Source organism: Lepisosteus oculatus, chromosome 13 (assembly GCF_040954835.1).
Source record: "Lepisosteus oculatus isolate fLepOcu1 chromosome 13, fLepOcu1.hap2, whole genome shotgun sequence".
Lineage (NCBI taxonomy): Eukaryota > Metazoa > Chordata > Actinopteri > Semionotiformes > Lepisosteidae > Lepisosteus > Lepisosteus oculatus.
In genome coordinates, this window is record NC_090708.1 from 25,943,048 (window position 1) to 25,957,250 (window position 14,203).

At 42.5% G+C, this 14,203-nt stretch overlaps 1 protein-coding gene across 3 annotated transcripts in view; it reads left to right on the forward strand.

The window, feature by feature from the left end:
• Positions 1–8,428, forward strand: part of vgll3 (vestigial-like family member 3) — a 31,921-nt gene extending 23,493 nt beyond the window's left edge. Inside the window, exon 6 of one of the 3 annotated variants that reach the window (XR_011191442.1) lies at positions 8,305–8,428. The gene's annotated coding sequence lies outside the window, so the exon portion shown is untranslated. Of the gene's footprint in view, positions 1–1,553; positions 3,489–8,304 lie in introns of those variants that run through there. The other 2 variants (XR_011191440.1, XR_011191444.1) reach the window with 2 other exon arrangements.
• The last annotated feature ends 5,775 nt before the right edge of the window (positions 8,429–14,203 follow it).

The window sequence follows — 14,203 nt, forward strand, 5'->3', positions numbered from 1 at the left end:
AGAACAAAACCAAATCGAAAGTGATGAATCTTATACGACTCAAGTGTTCACCACCTTTGGGGGACACATTTGCTTCTAGCAGTATAACAGTTCTAACCTAATTGGGAGTTACCATTCAAATACTGTATATATTACTCACCTTTGATAAGATTTTGAGGGAAGGCAGCAAATGAAAGCTCAATGCTGTTGAACCTACTGTTGGATTCTGTGAACTTGAAATAAAATAGAATATTATTTTTATATAAGGCAGCACGAAACTGCAGTGATTAGCATTGCTGCCTTGATGCGCTGGGGCCCTGGGTTCAATTACTGACCTGGGCTCCTATCTATGTGAAAGTTTGTATGTTCTCTCCATGTTTGCGTGGGTTTCCTCTGGGTGCTCCAGATTCTTCACACAGTCCAGAGACATGCTAGCAGCTTAATTGTCTGTGCGTGCCCTGAGATGGACAGGTATCCCATGCAAGGTGTACCCTGCCTTGCTTTCATTAAATACCAAGGTAGGCTCAGGCTCCCCCACAACCCTGAACTGGATGAAGCAGTTACACGATGGATGAATGTATTATTTTACATCCAAACAGAATCGTTTTGGCTCCGAAACAGCACAGCTGAAATCCTGTCCATTGATATTTCAATCTGTTTTTTTTTTCTTTTTGCTGTACTACATCTCTCACTGTACTGAGGACGCAGCTGTTTAATTGAAAGCCTGAGGACAGTAACCCATCTGCAGAGACAAGCTCACTGTACATTGTCCGTTGTGATTTCAGACGCAAGACTCACATTTTAATGTCTGTCTTTGAGGACTATTCAAGGTGGCGAAAGACACCCCAAGTCATTTTTCAAGACCACATGCCAAAACCTAGGAATATTCTGCAGTTAAACATGTATTTGCAGGTGCGTTAAAAGTAATCAGAATTGTTAACATTAATAATAAATAGATTTGAGATTTGAAATGAACATTAAAACATAAAGTCTTCTGCATCACCATAGTATTTATAATTGGGAGCTACTGTACCATTCTTAAGGCACTCCTAACACACTTTCATCATGTACAGTAGGTGACTCTTTTATTAAAAAAAGTCAGAAAATCATCTAATCTGAAGAAACACATCTCTGTTATGTTGATTTATATCTATCGCTGTATATCAAATATCTGTGTAATTACTCTATAAGCACCTTGCAGGATTAATAACCAAAACCCTAACATTCCACCTTGTCATATTATAGATTAAGTAAGCAAGAAACATTTGCCCAGTGGCCTCCTTTGGTTTGCAGTCTTCATGTCTTTCTGAGAGAAGTTAGCATACTGTAGTTCCCTGGTTTTGACCACCTGCCTGTGGACTGGTATCAGGCTGGGCAGTGAGGTGTCCTCCTGTCATAGGGAGAGACTTCAAAGTATCGCCAGCATAGTGAGGTCCTCCAAGTCACTGAAAACCCCATTCTCATTCTGTCGCAACACACAGCCAGGGGCCACTTCCTCATTAACTGATTATGTAAATGACGCCATTGTTTTGTGTACCAGAGCCATTGTTGTGGTAAGAAATATCTCTCTGTAGGCAGACCTACTCAGGGGCTGCAGGCGGAGATGGAGGAAATTACCGAGATGCAGCAAGTGAGCTAATTTCTGGAAAAGAAGAGATCAATTTGTTGTTTTCCTCGAAAGGTTTCTCGCAAATTCTGAAAGGAAGAGCTACAACATCTGTCTCAGTGAAGCCCTGCGCTACAGCTGAAGGGACTGGAGACAGTTTTGGCGGGAGACAGAATCCCTTTTGACATCCTGCGTGCACGTCAGGTGTTGAAAGCAAGACTATTTTCCTTTGTTTTCAAGGACCGGCTAACTACTGCAAAGCAAAAAAAAAAACAATTCTTGGGTAGAAATTGCCTTTCCAATTAGGGTGCAGACAAACAGGAAAGGATCTGAGTTTGGCTGTCTGGACAGAGACTCTCCCTTGTGCCAGAAAACAGGTCTGGATTTGGTCAGACTGAAGGGAGCTTTTGACTGAAGGGGACTGAAGAAGAGGCTTTTCAGAAACGTACTGCCCAGCTAAAAGACTGTGTCCCCCCCTTTTCCAAATTTCACACCAGTTATTTAATTAGGTCTCTAATTAATGTGGACGGCTCCACTTTGTTATTTGTGGAAGGGAAGAGGCTAATTTGGGCAGCTACTGCTCCACCCTGGACAGGCGGATGGATGAATAAAACTGGTAGGAAGTAGTCGAACACTGTGGTGAGTGCGCACTGCCCAGAGAAAGTGACACCTTCACAGTCACATCCTCACACCTTGAACCTGAGGCACGTGATCCGAGTCAGGCAGACACTGGCACAATGTTGATAATCACAGATGCTGGAGAGCTACAAATAATCCTCCGAGCTCCACAAGAGCACAATTTTCACAACATGGCGAAGCCCCTGCTTCAACCCCCAGTCGTCACAAAGCTCTAGATCAGAGGACCCCATACCGATCAGCAGATTTTATAAGTATAGCCAGTCGTTCTTATTTCTCAGGGGATACAATCCTGAACTTTCTACAATTAACAAAAAAAACATGCAAACTGATAAAGAGCTCTCCCATTGGGTACACCTAATCCACCCTGTAGATCAACAGAATGCCAAATAACAAAAGACCATGACAGAAAATAAATACGGTGCTAAACAGTTCTGCATGAAGCACATACCTTTCCAGTTTCAGAGGGCAGTGACCTACAGGAAGAGATGATGAACTGCTGAGTAAAGCAAAGAAGAACAATGCACATGAATTTTGAATTGAGCCTTGATGATGGTCGAAACAGCTTCAGGCCTTCAAGAATGTTCTAGAACCTTTGAGGACACAAAACCATGGAAGAAGAAACTGCAGAGGAGGAAGAGTTGTACCTATTGGTTAATTAAGGTCAAAAGATGTGTTAAAGCAATTGAACTATGATCAATCAAGCAGGTAATGTGCCAAATTGCAAATATCTGAAAATCCCAGAAAAAAAATTAAGACCCTGACAACCCCCCTTACTTCCATTTAGTAACTCATGGGAAGTAAGAAGTAATGGATGTAGGCTGGCACGATATCTGTAGCAGAGAACTGCACAATTCTAAACCATGCCCAGATTGTATTGCAGACCCATCTTTTATTATCCTACAATGAACACAAAACCATTTCAGTCCATTAAAATTCTGGAGACCACAGAGCAATACAGGTGAGGGAGGCTTTTTATGATTTTTAACATAGCTGCTAAAGAAAATGACAGAGTGGAAATCAAGAGCAGCTTACAGTACATTAGAGAAGGGCTTTAGCTAAAGATTCTACTCTGAATTTTAACTGAGGGCCCCATGTTGTGTTCTGTTAGTATCATAGGGGAAAGATTTTAGATAAACAACTTTATTGAGTGCTGAAATTAAATATTTAAAAATACAACCCCCCCAAAAAGCAAACACAGATCCATCTTAGCCTCTCGGGTTTGTTGCCAACAGAACAGTTTGTCACATAATCAAGAAAAGTTGCAATTCGCTGCTGAAAACGAGCAAACATGGGTACGACGCTTCTTAATTAAAATTTTCTTTCTAATTAATTCGAAGCATAAATAATTGTAACTTTAATCTGGATATTTACTTTCTCATCAATTTTCACGTTTTCCAATGGAAGCAAAACAAAACTCTATATCTATCAGCAGGGGAGATACAGTAGGACAACACAGCTCTCCTCAAGATAAGATCACTTTATTGGCCATATACAATTTTTTGCATTAGGAATTTGTCTTTTCACATACCCCAACTTACTCTCCATGAGACACACAGTCAGGGAGAGAAGCTTGGGGTCAGAGCACAGGGTCAGCCATTTATACAGAGCCCCTGGAGTGGCTGGGGGCAAGGGCCTTGCTTAGGGGCCCAACAGAGTAGGATTCCTTTGCCGGCCATGGGATATGAACCGGCAACCTTCCAGCCACAGGCACAGCTCCTTAGCCACAGTGCCCCCACTCCGCCCCCAGAGGACACAGATTGGGGTGACTCCAGAGCTATTGCGCTCCAGAGCGAAATTAATTCTGTCGCCTTTCTTCATCAAAGATTTGGCAGCAATGCAAACTCCTCCCTCTCCTTCACAGTCCTCCCAGGCATGAAAGCACTCAGGGCTCCTCAGGCTGTGATGCTCTGGAGCTGATGCAGGATTACACCCCCTGTGCGCTCTGTTGGGAACAGTATAACAATATCCAGATCTCCTGAAAAGGAACTGAGGAGAGATGGTGATAGCCTTGTCTCCAGAAGCTATACCAAACCTGCCAACACCTGTTGCATTTCTGCATCCTTCCCCACAGTCTACAAATGCATTCAGTAATGAGAACTGCTCTCTCGGGCAAGGGCTAGAATAACAGCACACTGCTAAAATATTTCTCCACTTTAATAAGAAATTAGTGGGCACTCCACACCTGTCTCATAGGTTAAGTACCTGGCAGCAAATGTCCCAGCTCCACTTGAGAACGAGGCTTCTCCATCTGTTTGTCATGTTGTGCTTTTCAATCATGTAACTGTACTGGTGCCACGAGCTTCCCGAATTCACAATGAGATCACTGTCTTCAGGGGTGGCAGACTGTCAAACCGGCTGCGTGTTTTCCACGAGCGAAAGCAAACAAACGAGGAATGTAAATTCACAACACCACCATTTATTTAAAGTCTGCGAGAGAGGTAATTAATCTGACGGGGCAGAAATGTCCCGCTCGGGCCAAATTCCGGGAGTGAAGCTTAGAGAAGAGGAAAGCAGCGTAGAAAGACAGTGATTGAGAGAAAGCAATGCCTGGCCGCAGAAACGGTGCCACATTACCAGGATTGCTCATACATCCGCTTGTCTATTTTTGTGTCTTGGGTCCAAAGAGTCGTTGCTTTCATTGGTTAATTAAAATACAATTAATTATTAAAAAGGGTCATGTGAAGAGGAGACAGGGAAAATAATGCTAGCAAAGGGATAGTGCACCTGAATTGGACGATTCTCTCTTTTTATCCTAATTTACTTTTTTAACAGGAAATTTCAGGAAATGTCTTAAACGCCCAATGCAGGGCTATTAACTAATGCTGTGTCAGTTTACAAGGAACTATAGTATCACTGCAAATATTTACACACAGACGATAGTGAACAGTGGCCATGACAGCAAACATGAGGGAACTGAAATGAGACTCCACAGATCACTGGAAACATAAATGACTTGTGTCTTGTAGAAAACAGCATATAATCCATGGAGAACAGACCTATCAAGATTTTATCGACTGTCAAGTCCAACCAGCCTGGATAGTGAAGTAATAGGTGTAGCACACAGGTTTAACAGTAACATTAACATTATATTGCAGCTGATACAGTAAATGTACAGACAGAGATTATAAGCAGTTCTGTAAACCTGTAACCTGCAGTTCTGCAGACCTGTAAAACTGATTAATTAACATGGTACCTCTCAGGCCTGACAGTAAAATGATGTGTAGAACTGGAATTGAAATAGATGAGGACACAAATATCACACTCCACAGCTTGGTTATCAAGAATTTAAATGCAGAATGACCACTTACTGTAAAATACTTGTAAACAATCTACGAATGAAATGGGGGTGCTTTCTTTAGAGTTTTGAAGGCGACTGAATTCAATTCAAATCCATTCACGACTCAAATGTTTCTAGATCATATGATAAGCCAAGAGGCCAAAACGACTCCCGCTCTTTGTGAAGAGATCCAAATGGTGTACTCAGGGAGGATTAAACCACACATGGAAGACAGTTCAGGGACCTGGATGCAACAGTTCTGTCAAAATCATCTACAAATTCCTAACAGCCAGCAGAATGACACTGGAGCAAAACTGCATCATAGGTTTTATTAATTTAGGAGTGGAATCAAAATATTATTGCATTTTTTAACATTTTTAGCTTGGTCGTGAGTGATCCTGAGCCATCGGAATGCAGAATACAGAGCACATAATTGCAACACCCCTCATCTGCATTTAGTTTTATACTCAATCTTTCCACGTAAAAGGGGAGAGCATTTCCACTGTGATTAATAAATACAATTCATTTGCCAGAGAGACAATTACAAAAAATCAATGGCATGCGGTGGCCTTATTGACTTATTACGAAATAACTTTTGCCAACAAAATAAACCTGGGGTTGCAGGATGTTTTGAAGCAATGACAGCGATTTTTAAGTCTCGTTTTTGTGGGGCACCGAAATATTGATCCCGCCATTTATCGTGGCAATAAGAGTAACACAAACGGCGGTTTTTGAGGACAGAACCTACATTCCTTTTTTCGAGCCCCGAATGAGATTGAGATGCTGGTTTGTTTTTCTTCATTCATAAACCAGGCTTCAGGTCTCTCTGGTGTAACAGGTTATCGCTCCATTATCTGTCTGACTCATGGCAGTCTCTGACAATTAGTGCTCGTCTGTGCTGCAGCGTGCAGCTGTTGAGGTTGTTAGACTGACATTTGAGCAAAAACCACCTTGAGCCAAGTCTCATCAGCCCAGCCTCAACTGACAAACTGACATCTGAAAACACTTATGAGCTATGGTTCAGCAATACAGAGGCATGTGCGTGCCTCTGGAATGCTGTGCATGAAGCCTTATGGAGCCTTGCAGAGATCAGGCTCTTCTAATGTTCTCTCCTATGGGACGTACTGAGGTATAAATATGCACATATTTATAAGAAAGGTTACAAACAAAATGAGGGCTTTCAGCCACTTCGAGCTTGTTTGGTTGCTGGTAGCTGAACGATCTGAGGATCTCATCCTGCCCTTTCTTGAAAGCCAGGGGATACATTGCTTGTTCAATACTCCCACAACCCTTTGTGCAAAACAAATGTCTTCTGGTTGGTTTTATTTTCTGTTTCACACCTCCCTGTAGTTAATGGTGGGTGAGCATCCAGAGTGCAAAGAAGCAACTCTTTTTATATAGAGTATAAAACGATTTATTTAATCATGTACACATGGTATAAAAAGGTTAAAAAAAATCACAGGCTGTGTGACTTTCCAGACATGAAAATCGAGGCGAAAGAAAGGTAAATACAATGTGAAAATGTGGATGATGCCATTGTGATGTCAGAATACAACATTTGCTCCAAGAGTTTCTAAAGTTCAGAACTCTTTTATCATAACAAACACAACCCTGTCCTTGTGTTTCCACACATTTTTTCCACTGCCTAATTCCACAGATGCTGCATTGCTTTTTAGCCACATGGTTCTTGCTAATTGTTGAGGAACTCAAAATATCATGATATTAATTTCAGTGTTTTGTAAATGTTCCCTCCAGCAGCGGGCTAAGCTCCCTCTTTGGACAGTACATCTGGCTGCATTTTTCACAGATAAGTCAGTAAACTGCTCCTCTAGATGTACTTTAAAAATATATGGACAACATTTGCACTTTTAATAAGGTTGGTGGACGGTGAGGCATGGCTGAGGGCTTCCGATTTCTCTGTTGGAATGAATAGATTTGCAATACATCACCATCTGTCATAGTGAAGTAACCTCCTGGAAACTTACACATTTATGGTATGTATACAAGGGTACCTCAATAAGCAAAGGTGTCTCTTGGAGGCTGGAATTTCAGTAATTAAATAAGGCAGTGCAGGAATGGCTCAGCTACTAACTACAGTAGTATTATATTATTACAATGGCATGCCACACCCTTGTGCTGTAGCAGCAGAAGTACTGTAAGTGTGTCTGGACTCATTCCTGTGGGTTAGCAGTTCAGAATTTCATAGTTTTGGGTGAACACATTCTGACTGCAGTGTAGGAGCTGAGTCGGGAAAGGGGGAGGCAATGGGGTGTCAATCCCAGGGTGAAGAGCTCCGAACAGACCCTTCCTGCTCCACTCACAGCTCCAGCAGACTGGGCCCTGACACTGCTACAGTAGGTTCGTCCTCACTGAAGGCCATCGAAACAGACCTCAAAGGCCCTTATGCACCGTGTCAACACTGGCCCTTACGTGAACGAACCTTCATGTTCTTTATTCCCACCCCCCGAGCTGGTTTTCACCCGCTCCTCACTGCCCGCTTGTGTTTCCTGGAGGCCTGCAGACGCCGGAGCGACGACCTCAGCTCACTCCGTCACAACCAGCTCGATTGAAAGCGCTGCTGCGAAAAACCGTGAACTTACAGAAGACGGTTAAAAAAAAACCCTTACGGACGTTAATGCTTTAACCCGTATCCGTGCAGTGCAATGAATCCTAGCTTTAGAACTATAGCACTTTCTCAAATTAATAAACAGAAGCAATTTTTACTAGCAATGCTTGGGCAATTTTCGTCAGCGGCCACCTAATTGAATTACCTCAGTCTAACAGCAAACCCTTGCGCTTTCAGGTCGGGCGAGCGGTTAATAGAAAGTGTAAAGCGAACATGAGAAGAGATCGGGCCGCCGATGCCGAGAGCTGCTTTGCAGTGAATGACATCTAACCCATCCAAAAGGACGTCACCGAGGAACCTCAATTTTCATCTAATGAAGAGAGCAGCAGATGCATCTTACGTAACGTCAGCGGAGCGCTTGCTTCAACAAGAAATCCATTAAGGGCATCGCAATCGAAAACATATTTTAGAGGCTGCTGAGCGAATGCCCTTTTTATACCTTAAGTAAACTGCTCCGAGAATGCAAATGTGTCTACTTAAAGGAAAGACGGAATGCTCATTTGCAGAATGATAGACGTTTAGTAGTGTCCACACTTACCCTTCTCGGTACATCGTGGATTTTGAAACAAAATACTTTGTAGGCTTATGCAAGTCCTAATTCTTACAGCTGGCTTTGCTTGTCTAACCTTTGTCCATCAAACAATTTGTGCATCAAAAAGAACTTCAGTGTTGAAGGAGTAAGTCATCAAAAGAACAAAGCCGCGTCAGAAGATGGCTTTTTATATGTGCAGTTCTTCGTTTGGCTGATGCTTTGATCCAAAATAGACTAGCTGTATAATGGCATCGAGACAGGTGGCTTTAAGCGCTCTGTAGGGAGAAAAAGCATTTCTTAACTTTCCTGAAGATGGAAGTATGCACTGCTGTGCAAATGTCCTGAATTTTAATCCAGAGCAATTTGCAATCACACCCAGTCAAAGTGCAAAGACTGCAGATGACAGTAGCATAAAACTGCCATAGACCCACAGAGCACAGTCGGCACAGTATTAATCAAGTGCCAGGATGTTGCAGATCACTGGGATGGTTCAGTGCTGTTTGACAGACAGGAAGTGGTGACATAAGAGCCGAGTCAGTAAGTGATGGTCAGTCACAGGTCTCTGGGGTCAGGTACTGTATATGAAGAGGGCAGATTTCGGTTTCTTTCAGAAGATGGGCTTCAGTGGGCTGCCAGCAGCCATATCACCCTGCAACTCACAACTGGCAGCCCACTGAAGCTCAGCAGGTGTGAGCCTGGTCAGTACCTGGATGGGAGACCTCCTGGGAAAAACTAAGGTTGCTGCTGGAAGAGGTGTTAGTGGGGCCAGCAGGGGGCGCTCACCCTGCGGTCCATGTGGGTCCTAATGCCCCAGTATAGTGACCGGGACACTATACTGTAAACGGGCGCCGTCCTTCGGATGAGACGTAAAACCGAGGTCCTGACTCTCTGTGGTCATTAAAAATCCCAGGGCGCTTCTCGAAAAGAGTAGGGGTGTAACCCCGGTGTCCTGGCCAAATTTCCAATTGGCCCTTACTAATCATGGCCTCCTAATAATCCCCCTCTATGAATTGGCTACATTACTCTGCTCTCCTCCCCACTGATAGCTGATGTGTGGTGAGCGTTCTGGCGCACAATGGCTGCCGTCGCATCATCCAGGTGGATGCTGCACATTGGTGGTGGTGGAGGGGAGTCCCCATTACCTGTAAAGCGCTTTGAGTGGAGTGTCCAGAAAAGCGCTATATAAGTGTAAGCAATTATTAATTATTATTATTATAAGATGGGGAGTGAGCCTGCAGTTCTGATGGTGGCAGGTAGATTGTTTCACCTCTAGGGGGCAGCGCAGAGGACAGCTGGATCTAAGACCCACAGCCCATCAGCGATGACATTGTCGGTCAGCCTGATGGAGTAGATCTCAGTGCCCCAGCGGAAAAACACAGGGCCTGACAGCGGTCTGGAGGTATGCTGGTAAGGTCCCCTTGGAAACCGTGCAGGCCAGAACCAAGAATCTCTAGCAACCAGTTTGGAAAAGAAAGTCATTTTTACACACGATGCTCTGAGCGGTGTTTTGGCAGTGAACTATGGGGAGTTCAATTTCAGGTCCTCGCAAAACGCACAGCGTTGTTGTTCAACAGCCTTTCCTATTCTGGCCCAAAGTGTTTTATTACAAACCCAGCCATAAATCAAAAGGACAAGACTTCCCCTGTGCAAAAGATGCAGATAATGAGCTCAGGCATGTGTGGAAGGACAGAGCAGAACGCAGCCAGGGCTGCTGTACTGTTACCTATTTAAAGAAATACTGCTGTCTTTGGACAGTTTAATGGTGTACCGTAGTTGTCAATAACTACGCATCTGAGATGTTAAAGCTAATGAGTAAATAAAAATGTAAGAAAGGATCAAATATTGGCAAAGTTTTATAGTCAAAATAAAGCTATGACATTTCGACTAGCAGGGTTACATCAGTATGGCTCTGTTTCAGTGTCCTAATGGAGTTTGTCACACGAGTACTGGCATTGTCAGGAAAGTAAAAAAAAAAGTTCATATAAAAATTGCGCACACCTGTCCTCAAGCCATAGCAGCAAATAATCCCTTATAGACAGATGTCATAATTTAGCAGAAAACTTTTATGGTTCCTCTTATGATTATCTTTATTTCTGTCTCATTTTTTGTTTTTCTAATTGTTCAGATCCAAGGTTTGTAATGCACAATATTTTACTCAGGGTTTTCATGTTCAAATTCTCTTTTTTTGCCTAAAAATGGTGACGTTACAGCAGTTGACCAGCGGCCAGTCAGATCCTTCCAGGATGTCACATGGTTTGCACAGGAAGTTAGCTGGACAGGACCATGACTGCACAACAGTGGACAACATGTTTGCCAGCTTCCTGCGGCTGGGCACAGCTTGCTCTCTAGAGAACTCAACATGAATCCACTGTTACACTATGAAGAGCAGAGAACAATCACTACTGCAGAATTCCACGGAGCTCATCTTAGTCTGTAAACTTGCTGGGAATGTTTTTTACACAACCGGGAACTTTGGGGTCCAGAAGGGAGCATGAGACAATAAAGGTAGTCAAGAAAACAGACAAGTCAATGGTCATCTGCTTTTGTTCTTGCTGTGCCCTCAGTCTCTCACATGAACAAAACACCTTCTAATCTGTAATACATGTAAAGCGCATTCATTAATTTATACTTTATTAATAGCTACATGTCTTTTAATAACTTTTTGCAATGCAGTTATACATTAAGAAGGCTTTGCACCCCTTAAAACGAGGTGTTTCGTTTCAAGAGCTCAAAGTGTTTACTTTTCTAACAGCTCACCATTAATAAGCGATTTAATTCTGCACGTTCTCCCAGTTTTCCAATGCATTTGTTATGCTTTATTAATTCATCATTTTGCTGTAAAAAGGGATCTTTTGCAATTACAAGACACGACAGGGGTAAATCACACAACACCACTGTAGACTTGATTTCACTCTGTGAATTTGTGTAATGAACACATCAATGCTTGGTTAATCAGGACAGAAAGCTGTAATTAGCTGCAATTTAACAAACAGCAGAGGCGTAATGGAGATACATAGTCCCCGGAGCCTATTGGCATATTCCCCATGAATACAAAGCAGCAAGTACAATACTGAGCTATAGTTAATAACATAATATTATTCAATTTATTTAGAAACCTTTTCCAAAAATTGGAAGTGTGGTACAATAGCATGAATAATACAGACACAAGCAAAACTTCATGCAGAAAAAAACACAGTGTGCTGTTTAGTGAAACCAAGAGTAAAACTACATTCCACAATAAAATCTGAAAAGCTAGCTCTTTAAACCAATTAAGCAAAATGTTGACTATTTTGCACAGTCTCTAATTGAAGTGATAAGTTCTTAATGTTATCTGGAGCTCGAACATTCAGTACTTTATGCCTGGGTAGCAGCAGTTAGTTTGTAGCTAGTAGTTAATTGATCCAAAGATCACATTCGGACGTTTCTTTCAAAAACCCAGGGTATCGGCTCCAGCAAGATATCTGAGTAGCTTGTTCCAGACTCCATCAACCCTTTGTGGTAATAGTGTTATTTTGCACTGAAGATACAGAATTCTGAACCTCCGAAAGCCTATTAAACAAGTTCAACAGTAAAACTGGTGCCAAAGCACAGATGAAATCTAACTGGGGAAATGAAAATATACTGTACATGTGTGTATATGCTGTATGCCTTTATGTACATATGGTTACAAATGGGGGTTACGAAAATGGAGAATAAGCAGGAATTCACTGAGCGGATTAGTCAACAATAAAATATTCATAACCCCCAATTTGTAAGTGATTTCTGCCAGATTATACTCAGGTTGTTGGTATAGTTAGAGGCCTGTGAATTCTTTGTTCTCTGGTACAGCTTTGGTGAAAAGAGCAATAATCCAGGCATACGTGGTCAAACAAATATTTATTAACAATGGTAAGACAACCACTATACAACACAAGATAAACATACAGCACACAAGTTACTATGTTTATCATATGGACAGACAAAGTGATTCAGATGCATAACATTCTAAACATCTAGAAAACCCAGACTGCTATTAAGTATTAAACTCTTAAATAATGCCTACAGAGGCCACAATTTAGAAGAGATACTGTATGCTGTCTTCTAAATAAAACAGAATGCAGTGCAAGATGCAGTTAATTCTTTCTCTCTGCAGTTGACTGCACAAAATAAATAGGAGCCTATCTCCCTATCCTAAAAATGCACCCACAAGCAGGAAAGGCCATCTTTAATTGAGGTATTATTCACTAAGGAAACCAAGATTCTCTAAAAATACAGAACAGCCAGCTCGCTCTAGCAAGGTTCAAATACTTAGCTCCAATTGGGTTTTGTTAGGCTAATCATGAAGTAGGGACCCTCACCTGGCACAAGCGTCAAGTTTCATCTCTTATCCTCTCTCTCTTGTGGTCTGACCTTCTTTCTCTTCTTTTTCTCTTCTCTCTTTCTTACCTCCTGATCTGAGCTTACTGTATATGGTGTCTTTCTGGACTATTGCTTGACACTCAGTCATTTACCAAGGACTTAATTAACTAAGGTAAACCAAGATTAACTTTATGATTGCTTTTGATCACAGGATGTGGACTCCCTGCGTCTCAGCAAACATCCCCTCTGCTTTAACGCTTGAAATGTTTACAGTGCCAGGCAATACACACTTTATCTAAACTCTTAGAAACACTTCCTAGTCACCTGTATAGCTGTAGCAATATTGTCTTCCCAACATATTAAAGAACAGGATGTCTCAAAGCTGTGATCCATCCTACCCAAAACAGAAACATCTCTGAGGACTGCAATATGGTAGCAGGACAGGAACTTGCCCTCAGCGTGCTCTACTGCGAATGCTGATAAATTGAAAAACCTCTCAAGACACCTGATGATTGGTGCACATGCTTGTGTCAATTCAGACAGCCCCAAAGCTGTACCGACAGTGACTGGCAGACAAAAAGAAAAATACTGAAAGGAAGTGCAATTTGGGATGTAATTACATGCTGGAGCACTGCCCAGGTGTCCCACAGAACTACGCCAACAGGTGTTGGACCAAGAGAGAGCTCTGTGAAGACCTAGTAGATTTTATACAACACTGTCCTGGGAATGTAACCAGAGTTGGACATGGGACTGACCTGCTCTCTGCATGTACTCTTCTGTTTTGTGAGGGCAAAAAAAAATTACATTTACACAAATTGAAATACATTAGTCTCCGTTATGTAAAAACACTCTGGCCAAACCTTATGAGCAAGTTAACCGTTCACAATGAAATTATTTCACCGAAGAGATATTCAGATCTGAAAGGAGTGGCAGGCTAAAGGCTAGAGAACCCCATACCCCACACAGTCCCACACACCTTCCCTCACAATGCCAGCTCTGTGTCCATCCCAGTCTGACCTCTCTGCTGTGCCGTGGTCCTCCATCATCCCTGCCCCTCAGCGGCCCTCAGAGAGGGCTGTTAGTTACTGCGGACTGGACTGACGAGGTTAATCAAGTAAGACCAGCAGCCTGATTTGTGGCATGCCTCTCCTCAAGCCTCTGCTCAAGCCGACAGGCAACCAGGAACCTGAAGAAATTTACTTTTAT